Source organism: Atractosteus spatula, chromosome 7 (genome assembly GCF_055471065.1).
Source record: "Atractosteus spatula isolate fAtrSpa1 chromosome 7, fAtrSpa1.hap1, whole genome shotgun sequence".
Taxonomy (NCBI): domain Eukaryota; kingdom Metazoa; phylum Chordata; class Actinopteri; order Semionotiformes; family Lepisosteidae; genus Atractosteus; species Atractosteus spatula.
The window spans coordinates 26,945,535-26,964,004 of NC_142712.1; the positions used below are offsets into that span (position 1 = coordinate 26,945,535).

Below are 18,470 nucleotides of genomic sequence, written 5' to 3' on the forward strand. Positions count from 1 at the left end.
TGCGATATTTTGATTGTCCATGATATCGCTATTCTATTTTTTCGAAGAAATGTTTGTTAAAAGAAAAGTCCAGTTGTTAGCCAGGCGAGTTGTTAGCCAGGCACGTAGACCAGTAGGCTACAGGACAACTCGCATGAACAGGGAGGCGAAACAGCCCTACACAGCCCTGTCGCAGTACACGAATATAATCATATCGTTATTAAATTCTTTAGATACACGATTCCATATTATATTAGCAGAAAAGCTTAAAACTACCACTTTTTCACACGCTATTTCACATGCTAGTTAAATACTTCGATGCTTAAAATCGTTAGGGAGAAATGGAATACCGGTGTGTATTTTTCCTTTAAAGTACCGATTCCTGGAATCTGATTGGCTGACACCCTTCTGAAGTGGTTCCATGAAATCTGGTATACGGAAAAGAAAGCATTGATAAAAAAAAGCCTGGATTCTCATGTATCTCATACAAAGTATCTTTTAATACAGTCTTTGCTGTGCTCTTGAGGATCCTTGGGGTATTTTGAGCTCTAGTTGAATGATAAGTGTCGCATTTTAAATCATTTTCGTAGTTAGAAATTATGAAACGCCCTGTTAAAAGCAAGGGAGTTTTTATGCCCGTTGAAGTAAAACAAAATGCCTGACAAAGTATGGCTTGGACAGATTCCAAGTGCTTGTACAAATGTGCTAAAGAAATTATACTTTGAGTATACAGCTTGTCCAAAGTCATCCATTATTAATACTATTAGTAATATCTTCGGTAAAGGCTTTGATGCATAAATATTTCTGATAAAGGTAGGTTGTGTACTTTTGTCCAACTGAGCAATCTTGCTTTCATAAAATATACCAACATTTTAATGACTGAAGATTAACATGCTGTAATACACAGTTCAAAATTAAAGGCTCAAATGCTGTACATGAGAGGTTAAGCTCCCCCTGGCGGTTTTACAAGGTGACGCCGGATAGTTTCCGGCAGAGCGTCAAATGACGCGTGATTAACCACGTGACACTGCGTGACACCGCGTGACACCGCGACACGCCCACCGGGGTATGCCGCGAAATACCTCACCCATTTTGAATGGCTGCATCTGTATATATTTTTTATATATTTTTGTGGTAAGAGGGAGCAAAACATCAGTATTTACTGCTAGTAATTAGTGTACGATTTATAGTTGAAATCTGAGCCTAAATATAAAGTTAAAATCTCGACAAACAAAGCAATGTAGGAAATGCGCACACAGAAATAACAGCGAGAAAATAAATCCTTTCTGACATCTCAAATCAGTTTTGATCAAGGTCTCCAAAACGAACAAGAAAAAGAGCATTTTCAGAGAGCAATTACGCTGTGTTTATGTAGAATAAGTGATTAGATTTATGAGCAATCTAATTTCTTATTCTTTTAAAACAGTGAAATGTCAGCTGCAAAAGATCGCACCAGAGACAGCACAATCTCCGCCTGTCATAGACATTCAGGAAAGGGTGACTGAAGTCATGTCAATTACAATAATTTGGTGATCAATAATAACAGTTGTAGGACAAGAAACAAAAAATAGTGAAAACTTAAGCTTTTTAAGGCTAAAACTAAAATTCAGTCTACAAATTAAGGCAAATGAAAATTTAGGACATTAAAGTGCTTGAGGTGTAAAAAATACAAAAATTTTTAGAAATGGAGCAGGTGTTACTTTGAAATAAGCAAACAGAAAAAAGACTACATAGTGCAGAAGAGGGATGCAGGAACACTTGCTTAGATGTACAAAAAAAATCACAAAAAGATGTTACAAAAGAACATGCAAACATGAAACAGAGTGAGGAATCAGAAAATTAGCATGCATAAAAAACAGCAATTCTGTCAGTGAGCCCTAAAAGAATTAATAGCAAACATGGTTTCATGGAGGGCTTCTCAGATAGTTGGGCATTCAGGTAGATTGCCAGGCGAAAGGATTTGTAAATATATTTTGCTAAAGCAAGTCAGTTTTTTGCAACACATAAAAGACATTTTTCCAAGAAAGTTTAGCCTTTGTCACTAATGAAACCACTAAATAAAGACATAAATATAGAAATCTAAATATTTTTTTATTCAATGTTGGTAGCAAGATGAACTGTCAGATTGAGCTAAGTGTATATTTTGTCAGAGTTGCTGCAAGATGTTAACAGTGAAAAAAGGTATTTAGAAATGAGTCATTTCAAGAAGAAAATTTTCAGAATAATTGTAAATCTAGCAGGATAGAGAAAGCACAGAAAATAGACAGTTAGATTGATCAGATTAGTATGAAAAGCCATTTAGCAAAGAGGGAATGAGAAGAGTGACAAACTAATATACTTTAGATTTTTTTTCTGAACCAGGGAAAACCCGATCATGTTTCTCTATAACAATAATACAAAACTTTATTTTATATATCACCTTTAAAAGTGGCATCTCAAAGCAATACAGTAGATGTAAAAACAGTTATAAGGACCACAGATTACAAAGTAAATACATATAAGAAAGACAAGCAGTTAGGAGTGCTACCAAAATTGAAGCAGATACAGACACTAAGTCTTCTGAAAAGAAAGGTTTTGAGGTTAGATTTAAATGCACTCAGGGTATGTGACTGATATCACTGGGGATACAAATCCAGAGCTCTGGGGTGCAGCTAGAGAAGATCCTGTCACCCACAGAATGTAGATGTTCTTGAGGACAGCTAGAAGACCAGAGTCAGATGGACAAAGGGGGGGAATAGACAGATAATAAGCCAGATAGGTACTGAATGAGGATGAGGATTTTGAAGTTGACTCGAAACCTGATAGGAATCCAGTGCAAGGACTTGAAGACGGGCGTAATGCATCCCGATCAGGATTTTGGCTGTCAAATTCTGAACATATTGGAGATTGCTCAGTGTGGAGTTAATTTCCCCAGTGAACAAGATGTGCATTTATTAATTCTAGGAAAAAAAGCCTTTCTTGATTTCTCTAGTTCCTAGTTTCTCTAGTTCCTTTTAAAAGAAACTATTATTCCACAATGCAGAGTATAACATGGCCAGTATTTACATATGATATTTGTGATTTAAAGAAATTAACACAAGCAGCTTTTGGGGATTTAAGTGTTGGCTGAGTTATTGCAGGATATAAGACTAGAGATGTTGGTAGGAAAAAGATAATTTGAGGAAAGTTGAGGAATACACTGATAACAAGAACACTTCCTAATGGGGTTAGGCATACTTTTGACAAAGATGATGAAGTTAACAGACTGTATGTTTACATAGATACTGAAATGAGGATTGTATTTTAATTCTGTGTAGTTGCTAGCACTGAACTATGTGTTGGATGCATATGAATTGAAGGAATGGGCAAACATAGCTGATGCTGATCCACAGAGCCAGCATCTTAAGATGTTTATATTTAGAGGCAATTTGTTTAAATAACTAACTAGGTACTGTATGGATACTGATGTGCAAGAGAGGTGGAAAGGCTGTTTCCTTAAGCCAGCACTATAAAATAATTTATCCTCAGTGAGATGCTGCCATCTCATAGTGGGTTTCTAACACTGTGTATAGTTCCATCCACACAGTGCCTTTACTTCCATCCATTTTCTAATCTCTTTATCCAGTACAGAGGATTTGGAGCCTGTCTCAGTAAGCAACGAACAGAAGGCAGAATACACCCTGGACATAGCACCTGTCAATCACAGGACAGACAAACAGACACAAACACACACACACACACCAGGGCCAGTTTTTCCGTAAGTCAATTAACCTACCAGTATGTTTTGGAGTGCGAGAGGGAGTCATATCACACATATGGAGAAAAACCATGTAACCCAGAGAGAACATGCAAACTCCACACACACAGGATGGCAGGAATTGAACCTAGGGCCCCAGTGCTGCAAGACAGCAATGCTAACCACTTCGCCACCATTAGAAATGGATGCATATCTTAGTTATCTTTCTAGTTCAGAGGTTTGCATTAATAATTTAATTTTGAAAGCCACTGAGACATCTGGTACTATTGTTGTATTTATGAAAAAGAAACAAAATAAAAAACATTAACAACTGTGCCATCCTATTCTTTAGTTAATACATTTTATTTTTATAAACAGTTAACATTGTTAGCAAAATATTTTGAATTATATTTTACCCTATTTTTTCTTTAATTTTGTATTTAACTTATTTTATGATAGTTAGATTTAATGTATATTTGAACAATGGAAATATATTTTTACAAGATGCGGGGAAAAGTGCAACAATTTATTACAGTGCTAAATTTTATATTATTGATTACTAATAGTTTATGCTAACACCTTACTTTCTTAATTAGATGTATTTAAAACAATGAACTAAGTGTAACATAGCAATCAGAAATATAATCAAGAATAGTTTTGTGGTGTTTGTATAGATGAAACGTTTCTAAAATGTATAACAAAATTAAAGACGATTAGAATCTGTAATATTTCCACTTGTAATGTCATTAGAAAGTACAACAAGTTCCTGCTTTGTCTAAGGATTGTATCAAAAAGTAGTCTAAGTGGTGAGAAAGCTGTGCTTAATGATAATTAAGGGACTTAGAAGTCAAAGAAAATGATTTACGTTTATGTTGTTTAATTTTAAACACTAAGTTATGAATGCAGACACAATTGGTGCCATTCACACTCCACGCTATAGAACGCCCGTTGCACAATACTGAGCTCCGCGCTTCCTCCCTCTCTCGGTGCCGCCTCCCCCTCTGACGGAGCGCAGTGGGCGGTATGCTATTTTCAGAGCCTCTGATTGGGAAAAAAAGACCTGCTGATCAGTTTCACACAACAGGAAGAGAAAAGAATGGGATTTTTTCTACTCGAAACATGTGGTGTCTTTATGAAATTCATGTATTTTAAACGTTTAAGAAGTAAAAACCTTACAGCGTACACAGAGATTCTGAGCTGATCATGAGGAAGAAAAATCACCCGTTTTTTGTGCATAAAAAGTGGTTATTAACTATCAATACCTGTTTTAATAGGTTTTAAAGTCGTGCAATGTCTAAGTTAAGCAGGAACACATCATTGTATCTTATTTTTTATTTCTTTTAAAAAAAATTTAAAACTCGGTTGCTCAGCCTAATTATAAAAATGGATTTAGACAGCTAAAAACACTTTGCTCATAAAAAACAGGTGATTTTTCTTCCGCATGATCAGGTTAGAATCTCTCTGTATGCTGTAAGTTTTTTACTTTTTAATTACTGTAATTTTTACTGTTTAAACGCTAACACTATATTTTTGTAATTATAGTGTTTACCTGTATACCCTGTTTCTGTGGTGTGAAGGAGATAAGCAGGTCTTTGGGGGCGGTGCAGTGGCTCTGTGGCTATGGATCTGCACGTATGATTTAAGGGTTGCCAGTTCGTGTCCTGTTTCCGGCAGAGAAACCCTACTCTGTTGGGCCCCTGAGCAAGACCCTTAACCCCACCTGCTCCAGGGGTGCCATATAAATGGCTGACCCTGTGCTCCGACCCCTAGATTGCTCTAAGAGAGCAAGTTGGGGTATTTGAAAAAGACAAATTCCTAATACAAGAAAGATTGTATATGACCAATAAAGTGATCTTATCTTATCTTTTGGTAATAATATGAATGAATAAACCTCCAGACCATCTCCAGGATGCTCAGAAAGAGCACAGAAGGGAGTGTTTTGTGACAGCCAGCTAGCACATTATCACTCTATATCAATAAACATTCCCAATAGTCATTGATGCAGCTTTAGCTAATTCCTGATTTTAAGAGGACAATGTGATTTTTTTTGTGTATACGTTTTGTGTTCCATTGATAAAATTATTTTAAATTATAGTGTTCACAGAGATTCTAAGCTGATCACGAGGAAGACAATTCACCCGCTTTTCATGTATAATAAGTCGTGCTTACCTATCTAAAGCTATTTTTACAGCTTTTAAAGACTTGCAATGTCTACGCTCCCCACTTTCACCTTGGCATACCTATAGTGGGGATCTAGCACATTTGGGGGGCTTGTTCAGGATCTATAATCTGCTGAGCCAGTATTGTTTCCTTGGTTCACGCGTACACTTGGGATTGTTTTTGTCTGCAGTGGTCCTTTGTATTACGGTTTATTGTGATGTCCATCATGGCTTTCAGTTTGGAGGATTTTACTCTGCACTCGACTTTGGAGCAATGTCACAAGCCACATATTTTATCGATAGCAGGTTTAAGTCTCTCAGCTTATTGGGGACATATCAGATGTTAAATTGAGGAAGGGAAACAACCCCCACTCCCAGACATACAGATGAAGCCATTCAAAACAAGGTACGCAGTCGTACAACGCGGTGGGCATGTCACATCATAACGGGTCATATCGCGTCATACCCCATTATACCGCATGCAAATTACATTTATGTAAATAGTATCCAGAATCACCTCGTAAAACCGCCAGGTGGAGCTAATAAAGCTTAACCTCTCGTACAGCATTTGAGCTGTCACCAGAAAACACCTGGTTTCGAAAACCGATCACTGCTGAGGGACAATCTTTATCCAATTAAGAATTTAAGTTGTATACTCTTTAGACATTTAATTTTAAACTGTGTATTACAGCATGTTAATTATTAAACATTAAAAAGTTGGTATATTTTATAAAAGCAAGATTGCCTTTATCATAAATATTTTAATTATGCAGAAATATTTTATGCATCAAAGTCTTTACCGAAGATATTACTAATAGTATTAATAATGAATGACCTTGGACAAGCTGTAAGCTCAAAGTATTACCCTGGTCCACTTTCTTTGTAACCATCTTTGTACAGGAAAAGACTATTTTTTCCATTGACAAAAAGTAACACCACAGCATTTCGTTGATCCGATCACGTATTCGTTTCCAATCATACAAAGTAAGTTTTGAGAATCTCCGATTCACCACGCCTTTCACATGCTTATCAACGATATTAATTTAGGAACATAAACAGCCAGCAGCCATTTCACTCTGCAACTCACATTAGGCAACCCACTGAAACTAAGCAGGTGTGAGCCTGGTCAGTATCTGGATGGAAGACCTTCTGGGAGAAACTAAGGTTGCTGCTGGAAGAGGTGTGAGTGGGGGCAGCAGGGTACGCTCACCCTGCAGTCCATGTGGGTCCTAATGCCCCAGTATAGTGACGGGGACACTATACTGTAAAAAGGTGCTGTCCTTCAGATGAGACGTAAAACCGAGGTCCTGATTCTCTGTGGTCATTAAAAATCCCAGGGCGTTTCTCGAAAAGAGTAGAGGTGTAACCCCGCCGTCCTGGCCAAATTTCCCATTGGCGCTTAACAGTCATGGTCTCCTAATAATCCCTAATAATCCCCATCTATGAATTGGCTTCATTAGTCTACACTACGGCTGCCATTGCATCATCCAGGTAGATGCTGCACATTGGTGGTGGTGGAGGAGAGTCCCCATTACCTGTAAAGCGCTTTGAGTGGAGTGTCCAGAAAAGCGCTATATAAGTGTAAGCAATTAAAAATCAATTATTGTAAACATATCATGTAAACTGTATATTGCTGGTATTGGTATTTTAAAGAAAAAATACACACAGGTATTCCACTTTCTCCCTAAACATTTTAAGCATCAAAGTCTTACATGTGGTTATTTTGGAAACGTTTTTACGTGCTCCTTCTGACCATATTCAGTTTATATACTTTGTGAAAAGTGATAGTCTTTTAAACCTTTTCTGTGAATTCACTCGTTATCGGTCTGAATGAAAGCATACTTTTAGAATTTGATTAACAGGGAATATAATATGGAATCGCGTATCTAAACAAATTAATTACGATATAATTATATTCATATACTGTAGCACAAACAGTAGCATAAGACTTTCTATTGATGCGTACAGCTGTTTCACTGCTTTCCCCGTGACTGCGTCTGTGGCGTTATGGCTTAAGCGTCTGCCTTATATGTCTTGAGGTCAGCAGTTCAAGTCCTGCAGTCGCCATGGGTTTTCTTTTAACAAATAAACATTTCTTTGAAAAACTAAAATAGCAAAGATTATGGACACTTTATTGACATTTTTTATATTTCTAAGTATCACAACATGTTCGAGCTAAGTCATTTATTAATAATAACAAAAAATTTAAAGCTGCTGCTACTGTCGTTATTACTTATAATAAATATTATCGACACTATATTGAATTTGTTGGTATTTCTAAATATCACAATATGTTCGAAGCTAAGTCATTTATTAATAACAACAAATAATTTCAAACTGCTACTGATATTATTACTGATAATAAATATTATCGACACTATATTGAATTTGTTGGTATTTCTAAATATCACAAAACGCATTGTAAAGACCTCGACTTGTGAAAATTTTCACAGTCTACATAAAACTATCAGTGAGATAATTCTCTTTTTGTAAACCTCAGGTTTTTCATCGATGGGTAATTAGGCACTAACTGAAACACTGGGGGACCGCTGTGTACACACGTTTACAACACGAGAAATAGTGCTCAATATGGCTTTGTGTGATAAGAACCATAGGAAACAGAACAACGCAGTCTCCAATTACCCAGACTGTAAGCACGGGAATAAAGCTTTGTTTGATTTCTGAAACCCTTTCTTTATTTCCTGTTTTCATTCAGCAGGAAAATTCATATTCTTTACTCAACAGCTTTTTAAAAACAGCACCCAATGATGTTCAAATCATGATGTCCGTTTTTTTTACACAGAAGACTGGCACAGCTATATTCAGCTAGTGTGTATTGTTGGTTTAGGGTTCTGTAGCATTCTAGTTTATGTTGTGTTTGTACTTGCAAGAATAGCGATTACAAACATTAAAAAACATACTTGCTTTATACTGTCTAACTGAGCAATCTTGCTTTTATAAAATATACCGACTTTTTCATGTTTAATGTGTAAGATACCGTAATACAGTTTAAAATGATTAAAAGTCTAAACAGTATCAACTTGAATTCTTATCTCTATTAATATAACTATCAAGTGGTATTAAATAAATACACATTTTTAGTATAGATTACACTTTTCTAAAATTTATTTTACAAATATTCTTTCCATGTTTGATCCCCAGAGGAAGTACAATACACTCCTGCTTTGTTTAACGATGGTATGAAAAATAAATCTATTTGGTGAGAAAGCTCTGCTTAAAGTTAATTAAAATACTTAGAAGACAAAGATAACGATGTATGTTGTATTGTCAGATTGTGAATCAATAAAGCCATTTAATTAAACACACGTTTGCGATTTAATTCAAAATGGGGGTAATGGGGTTAGACCATTAGACATGCAATACACTTCATCGCGATCATCTTAGAATCTTTGTGTAAGCTGTGTAGCGGCGAGGCTTATTAATAAGACAGAATTAAGTGTTGCTGTGCTTTCCCAAATGAGGCCCCATGTCTCTCTTCATCTCTGTGGTGCAGCCACAGAAAAGCTATTCATGCAGGCTGATTTAAAGATGTTTTCTTTTGATAAGGGACAGCTCCCAAATGGGGATGCACTTAGCTAAGCCTGGCTATCATGATCAATGGTCATCCATTGGCGCCTAAAAGTCTGCAAGATTCCAAGGGAGAGCCTCATCCAAGTGGTTTACAACCCCAAGGTCAGAGGGCATGGTTATTCATCATCAGCCAATCAGGAACTGGTAGGGATGAGTAACCCACGTGGGTCTCTGATGCCCATGAAACTTTCAGCCAATGAACGAGCTGAATTTCCTCCAGGTAAAAACAGGCAACACAGAGAGCCTGTGAGACTATTCTAAAGGAGAGTTCTAAGGAGAATTCCAGGGGTGCGAGACAATTCCAGGGCAGGACGGCCCAGGAGCAGAAAGGCTCCCAAGGGCAGGATATTTTCACAGAGTGCCTCCTGACCATCCTGAGACTCAGCCCGGACAACCACGGAACGGCCAGTGTGTCCGAGTGCCAGAACTTTCCTCTGTTCTAAGAGTCTAGAGCGGAGGTTGCCAGAGAGTAACCAGAGGATCCACCCGAGGTTAGCATCAGCAGCAAGCCTCGTGAACAGGTCGGAACTGTGGACAGCTGAATCAGTATTCAGAACTAGCGCTTCATCAGGAACGAACCGGTCCTCTTCCTGACCTGCGGGGACCCACAGTCATCTTTTCTCCTGTGCACAAACTCTTGCTAGTTTCAGCCAAAACTAACTAGCCGGTCTTAAGTGAGCATCAGCAGCGCACCGTCGCAAGCCGAACAGCACAGCCTGGCATGGAGCCAGAGAGCGTGGATTGGACAGCAACAAGCCTGCAACTGCTTCTTTGTGCCCGCAGGAGATCTGAATCCCCAGAGATTGGATGAGTATTCAACTTCACTGCATTACTGCTCGAGAATTCAATTGTTATCCCAACCAGTTGATATCAATTTAATTCCTAAGAGTTATGTACTTGTTTTGAGTATCTAATGTAGAAGTTGTAACCAAGTTCAATTACGAAACGGTCTAACTGAATGATATACCGAACGTATGTCCTCTTGATATGTGCAACTCTTTGTAACTGAATGAATATATATCTTTTGTATTCTGATAACCCTCACGATAAGATCTGTTATGTTTAGATGCACATTTTATGTATTAATGAATGTATCCTCGTGTATTAGTACCTGTGTGTATGCGTTGTTTGAGTTATATCGCATGGTTGGATTCTAAGGCCATTAAAAGAATCAATTTTGTGATTTACTGCTACAATTTATAATTGTCCCAGTAAATGCCCAAACCCCTACAGAACTGGTGCCTCGTGAGAGCACACTACAGATGTAAGTTTTTTACTTTTTAATTATACGTTTTATACACTTTAATTTTGTAAACGCAACACACATTCCGTACAGATACAGTACAATCACATTCTCCTGTCTTCCCGTGGTGTGAAACGAATTAGCAGGTGATTGAGATAATGCATCGCCAACTGAGTGGAATGTTCTTTTTTACAAGTGTAAAAAGAGGTGATACGCGTCTCCTCTATAACTCTTCAGTTTACAGAGAAATTCCGCCAGACCCTCACAACATTGTCCAATAATACTCTTCTTGTGTCTAATTTTTAGTTAAGCAGGATTTGCGCGATAAGTACATTGTTTAATGGGGATGACATTACCCACGTCTATTATCATTGTACAACACTTGAATCGGAGTGTCTGTTAATAAAACAGAGCGCCTTGCAATACATATAGTGTAACTACTTTTCGTGGGTAGCCGCGTCAGCCTGCGTAGCCTGCAAAGGAAGAAGTAATAGGTTTATTCCATGCTGAAAAGAGAAGAGAGAAAACGCAATGTTTCGGCTGTAAAGCCTTCTTCAGGTGTGAGGGTCTTCAGCTCAAAATGAAACGCTTGGAGTTTGTAATGTAGGGCACTCTGAACGAGTAAAACTTTGATTAGGGCTTGCCAGCGCTGTGACGTCACTGCCTTTTCATATGAATAGGTGGGACCTGGTCCGTTGGGGTTGAAGGCAGATCTCACTGTAGCTCGACTGGCTGCTTCCCTGTTGAGTGATGCTGGAGGCCCAGGTTCAATTCCCTAGCTGGTAGGGCATGAGTCTGAAAGCGCTACATTATTAATACTATCTTCCGTGTCACATTAACTAACTCTTCAGTTTATTCCGCCAGACAGTACATGAATATAATAATATCGTTATTTATTTCTTTAGATATGCCCTTATATTTTAAATGCCCTTAGGCTGGGCAAACATTTTTTTTTAGTTTTTAAAAAAGAAATAAAAAATGAGATATAATGATGTGTTCCTGCTTAACTTAAAACATTGCATGATTTTAAAAGCTATAAAAACGGGTTTCGATAGTTAATAACTACTTTTTATGCGCGAAAAATGGGTGATCTTTCTTCCTCGTGATCAGCTTAGAATCTTTGTGTACGCTGTAAGTTTTTATCTTCTTAATTAAATGTTTAAAATACATGAATTTCAAAAAGACAACACACGTTTCAAACAGAAAAATCATATTCTGTTATATTCCTGGTCTGTAGAACAGATCAGCAGGTCTTTTTTTTCCCCAATTGCTTTTTTCCCTTGTATTTATAATATTGGCTAGCTAATGTCCTCTTTGCTAGCTAATGGTACTTGTGGCTGTGTTTCTGCGTTGCGTAGCAATATATTCTCAGGCGGAGGAAGGTAAACATCTTAATTTTCGTGTTAAATACATTTTTTTTAATTAAAATTCATTCTATACATCACTCGCATATTTGGGGACAGTTTTATAAAAGCAATAAGGCACTCGAGGCTTGTGCTATATTGTGGATATAGTCACAGTTAAAAGGTTGCAACAACTTTTAACTGTGACTATATCCACGATATAGCACACCCTCTCATGACTTATTGTTTAAATAATTAAATTCTGAAAAAAAAAGTTTCTTTAACTGTGATAACGGGCGCAAGTATTCATGGAAAATGGTAATCACTTAACTTTGAATGTTTTGTGATATTTAGAAAGACCAACAAATTCAATATAGTGTCGATAATATCTATTGTCAGTAACAATATCAGTAGCAGTTTGAAATTATTCGTTATTAATAAATGACTTGGCTTCGAACGTGTTGTGATATTTAGAAAAATAAAAAATGTCAATATATAGTAGTGTCCATAATATTTGCTATTTTAGTTTTTCAAATAAATGTTTATTTGTTAAAAGAAAACTCATGGCGATAGCTGGGTTTGAACGCCAGACCTCAGGCTTATAAGTCAGTCACTTAAGCATCACGCCAGACGCAGTCACGTGGAAGGCAGTGAAACAGATGTACACATATCCATAGAAGGTCTTATACTTCTGTTTGAGCTGCAGTATATGAATTATGATTATATCGTTATTAATTTCTTTAGATACACAATTCCATATTATATTCCCTAACATTATCACTTTTCACAAAGTATATAAACTTAATATGGTCAGAAGGAGCACGTAAAAACGTTTTCGAAATAAGCACATGTAAGACTTTGATACTTAAAATGTTTAGGGAGAAATGGAATACTGGTGTGTATTTTTTCTTTAAACTACCAAGACCAGCCATGTACAGTTTACATGATATGTTTATGTTCCTAAATTAATATCGTTTATGATCATCAGACGGATTATGCTCCTCTTCTTTTTATGCTCAGCTACTAAAATTTCCCTTTAGTTGTAAAATTCCATATCAATATTCAATACTAAGCGGATTAAAACATCCACAGTAAAGAGATTAAATCATTAAATCTTTTCACTACCGACCAATGCACCACGAGTGCCCCTTGTTGGACATTTTGGCCAGCCAATCGCGTACCGCGTTCGACTGCAGTGGCTTGTGGGTAGTTGTGTGCAGTACGGCTTTGTACCGTGCATTTTGAATGGCTGCATCCGTACAAAGGTGATAAAAATAAATTCAAAAGGGTACAGTGTGTTAACACAAACTTTGCTAACAGGGCTACTTGTAAGAGCAAGGTGACTTTCTCCTCAATTAAATGAAAGCTACAGTACAGTCAGACAGATTTTAAATTCTTTAAACTAAATTCTAAACAGGCAAAATCAACTACTTTGCAAGCAGTACACAACTTCTCAAAATATGTTTTTCTTTCAAGCAAACTCATAGAAGGTTTTTTTTTATAATTTTGAAACTTGGATGATATGCCTCAGGGACGCATTCATAATGCAATCAAAACAAACCACTCGCTGGGTCTCGTTTCCCGACGTTCCACACTTGAATCCCATTATGTCAGATCTACAGACATACTGAAACAGTAGGGTACACGTCAATGAACTGCAGTGTGATCATATATCATATAAATATACTGTATACAGAGTATAATACCATATGGTTTTAAAGCCACTACAGTAGAGGATGTGTGAAATATTTTTCATAATCAAAATTTAAAGTTAAATTGCTCATTTCTCTTTGCTGAAATACAGATGTAATAATGCCTGAAAGAGGCACAACAAGCAATAATAAGAAACATCTTAGAAACATCTGGCTATGGAAAAAATATAGCTAAAAGGATCACTCTAAAGGTTAATTCCAAGCTGAAAAGACAATACTCAACATGTCTTCTCTATAACTCTTCAGCTTACAGCTCATTCATGGTCAATCATAATTATTATTCATAATATATTCTGTATTGCATTTAATTTGGAATGCTTCTACAAGTATAAAAAGAAGCAATACAAAATGTGTCTCCTCTATAGACACACAATATTGTCCATGCCCTTCTTGTGCCCTTTCCAGGAAGTAATCCTATTACTAAAGGTAATGGCACTCCACGGACTTGCTTGTTTAAACTAAACCATGCTCTATCAAATAACATACAGTACAGTGCCTTGCAAAAGTATTCACCACCCCTTTCACATTTTATTTTGTTACAGCATGGAACCATGATGCATTTAACTGAGAAGTTTTGAGTGTCAAAGTGAAAAAAAATCCAGACATTAAAAATAAAAAACAGAAAATAATTGAATGCATAAGTATTCATCCCCTTGCTTTGACACACCTACATTATCCCTGCAGTAACTCTCTTCTCCAAGTCACTTAATTACTTGAATGGAGTTCACCTGTGAGCAATTGAAGTGTTTCACATGATTTCAGAAAAAATACACCTGCGTCTGGGAGCTTCCCCACTTAGTACATTTCCAAGGAAACACTACACCATCAGGGAACATTCCAAGCAAATTTAAGACAAAGTTATTGAAAAATACCAGTCAAGGCAAGGACATAAGAAAATTTCCAAGGCATTGAATATACCTCGAAGCACAGTGAAGTCCATCATTAAAAAGTTGAGAAAATATGGAACAACTATGAATGCCCAGAACTGTCTGTCCTCCAAAACTGACTGTCCGTGCAAGAAGAGCCGTATTAAGGGAGACCAACAAGAGGCCTACGGCAACTCTAAAGGGGTTATAGTCCATGACAGAAATGGGAGAAACTGTGCCTGAGACAAAAATTGCATGCATACTTCATAAATCTGGCTTGTACGGAAGGGTGGCAAGAAGAAAGCTTTTGCTAAAAAAATCTCATATCACATCTCGGCTGGAGTTTGCCCAAAGGCATGTGAGAGACTCAACTTTGGAGGAAGATTCTATGGTCTGATGAGACCAAAATTGAACTTACCACAGCACATCACAATGAGAACACCATCCCTATAGTGAAGCACGGTGGTGGCAGCATCATGCTTTGGGGATGCTTCCCTGCGGCAGAGACTGGAAAACTCATAAAGATAGAAGGAAAAATGAATGGAGCCAAGTACAGAAAAACCCAAGAGGAAAACATGCTGCAAACTGGGACTTGGAAGAAGATTCGTCTTCCAACTGGACAATGACCCGAAACAAACAGCAAAAGCCACACTGGAGTGACTTAAAAGCAAAAAGGTTAATGTCCTGGAGTGGCCTAGTCAAAGCCCAGACCTCAATCCAATTGAACATCTGTGGAATGTTTTAAAAATTGCTGTTCACAAACAGTCCCCATCCAACTTGATGGAGCTTGAGCAGCTGTAATTGCTGCCAAAGGTGGGGGGGGTAAATACTTTTGCATTCAATTATTTTCTAAAATTTCTTTTTAATTTAGTAAATATGTCTAGATTTTTTTCCCTTTGACATTATAGAGTACTTTGTGTTGATGAATGGCAAAAATTCTCAGTTTAATACATCATGGTTCCATGTTGTAACACAATAAAATGTGAAAAAGTCCAAGGGGCGTGAATACTTTTGCAAGGCACTGTATATCGCCTTGTGCAACACTTCTATTTTAGCAGGATTTACACGATAAGCACATTTTTTAATTGGGGTGACACTACAAACATCTATATTGCTATACAACTCAGGTTTGAGTCAGAGTCATCTTAAGTTGAGTTGAGTCATCTTAAGAGTGTCTGTTAATAAAACAGAGCGGCTTCCAAAAAATTTAACAGCGTCTACTTTTTTCTGCTTCAGCTAAATGAGGCAAATAGAAAGACAAATCAGTCAGGATCTCGGAGCTCAGAACAAGCGCTTTTGGTCTAAAATATTTCGCATAACAAGACAGTCCACATTTAGACAGTGTATATATAAGTACACAACAGAGTTTAATGGTGTAACACGTGCCTTCGCTGTCATGGTACAGTTTCAACATATTGATAAGCTGTTCTCTAGTTAGTTAGTGACAATTGTAACAATAACCCACCTTCCCTCCTATATTTAATCTTTCGTAACTCGAAGAAATCCTTAATCACGAAACATCACACCAGAGCCAATTTTGCCAGAAACAACCTTCCAGTAAATCTTTGGACTGCACAGTACTGTACAACACAATATATGGTTTAAAGTTTTAAATTTAAAGATTCATTGTTTGTTAATTACTGGTTGCTGAAATTTGGATTAAGACAAAATATAGATTTTTTCCAATGCAGATGAAAACTTGAAAGAGGCACATCGCGTTCACCAAAAGCTATAACAAACGTTTTATATATTTGTCTAAGCAGGAAACAAACCAAAAGTGATGCTCTGGTCGGGCTTTTATCCACCTGAATTAGCATGCTACATTACAGTCCATAAGCATTTCATTTTCCATTATAAGAACAATAAAAAACAAATGTCAAACTTTTTTAAAATAATAACAAATAGTGTTCTTACTACACATTCTTAGAAAAGGATAAAACATTATAGCTTTTAATGAAGTACAGTATATAAACTTTATAATGTTAGAACAAGCACATTAAAAATGTGTTAAATACCCACTATAATTTACCAAGTTAAAGACTTTGATGCATAAAATATGAAGAAGACATTTACTTCGCCAGTAAATGCCTGATTTCGAATCCCAGTCAATGTTGAGTCCCTTGAGACAATTCTTTTCAATTATAGAATTTAAGTATTTAAGTTGTATGCTGTTGGGACTTTTATTAATTTTAAACTGTGTATTATAGGATGTTAAATATTAGATTATTTAAAAAGTAGGTCTATTTGGACTGCATATGTTTGGACTGCGAGAGGAAATCAGATCACCTGAGGAAACCTGTGTAAACCCAAACAAAACGTGCAAACTCCACACATATAGTACACAAGGAATTGAACCTAGGGCCCTAGCTCTGAAAGATAGCAATGTAACATCTGTGCCAACATTAGAAATGGATGGATAGTCACCTTTGTAGTTCAAATATTTGCATGCATAATTTAATTATAGAAACCACTGAGACATCTGGTGCTACTGTTGTATTGATGAAAAAAGAAAAAAGCATGCTAACCACTATGCCACCCTTTTAATTCATGTATTTTTTTATAAACAGTTACATTGTTATACACTGATGGAAAAAAGAAATGCAACACCACCTCCTCCACACTCTGGCCCTCCCGTCTGTGTGGGACAGGCGGAAGAGTGACTCGTCAGTGAAGAGGACCTGATGCCACTGCTGACAAATCCATCGACGCCTCTGCCTGGCCCAAGCCAGTTGGGTCTGACATCTAGGAGGTGTGAGCAGAGGGCCTCCGACAGGTTGCCTTGCTCTAAGGCCAGCAGCATGGAGCCACACTGTCCTGTCACTGATGTAGGCATTGTGTCTGATGGTGGTTTCAGCAGCAGTACGGGTGGCAGAGCTGAAACGATCTCTCAGATGGACCAGCCTGATGTATCGGTCCTGCTCTGGTGTGGTCACTCGAGGATGACCAAATCTTGGATAGTCATCTGTCCTGCTGGTCTGCTGAAACCTTCTCTGCAGTTGGGACACAGTGGAGCGGCTTACTCCATAGTGTCCGGCAACGCTGGCATATGACATGCCTGCCTGCACATGCCAATGGCCCTCTCCCTTGCTTCTGGTGACATTCGAGGCATTATGGAATGCACACAAAATTTACTAAGAGTGGCCTTTTTCTTGCAGTGACCTAAGCTTTGAATTAAGGCCTTTTTAAAGGAGACCTGATCAGGTATTGTTACATCTAGACCTCGTTGGGTAAAAGTGCACCTAATGAGCTTTTGTGTGATTGGCATATTGCAATGCCTCACTGCACAAACTGTTTGCTGGTCAGAAGGCTTAAAACAAATGGGCAACTTTTTGTGAAAGTACAGAAGCTATAACTATTGTATTCTCATTCCAGAAAATGTTGCATTTCTTTTTTTCCATCAGTATATATTGTTAATTGTTGATTGTTTAGCTAATAAAATATTTAAATTATAAGTTACCTGCATTTTTATTTTATAATTTTGTATTTTACTTATTTTCTGATAGTAAGATTTAACGTATATATTAACAAAGTATTATAAATTAATATTTTTACAATATGTGGAAGAAGTCCACAATTACTAATAGTTTAGATGGGTAGCTGCATCAGCATTTGTAGGCTGCAAAGGAACAAGTGATAGGTTTATTTCATGCTGAAAAAAAAGAAGAAAGAAAACACAACGTTTCGGCCGTGGAGCCTTCTTCAGGTGTGAGAGAGACAAGGCAGTAGGCAAAGGTAATGTAGCGGGAGAACAAAGGCTGGGAGGGAGGAGGAGTGAGAGGCGGGAGCAGGGGACAGAAAGAGAGGTCAATCAAGAGGTGTGAAGTCAGAATAGGTGTAGAAAGGTGTGAAATGAAACTACCAA

The 18,470-nt window shown here is 37.3% G+C and overlaps 1 protein-coding gene across 3 annotated transcripts in view; it reads right to left on the reverse strand.

Annotated features, from left to right (window-relative positions):
• LOC148830748 (ATP-binding cassette sub-family C member 1-like) overlaps positions 1–18,470 on the reverse strand; it is a 291,300-nt gene that overhangs the window by 213,018 nt on the left and 59,812 nt on the right. The gene's annotated exons all lie outside the window — the stretch shown is intronic.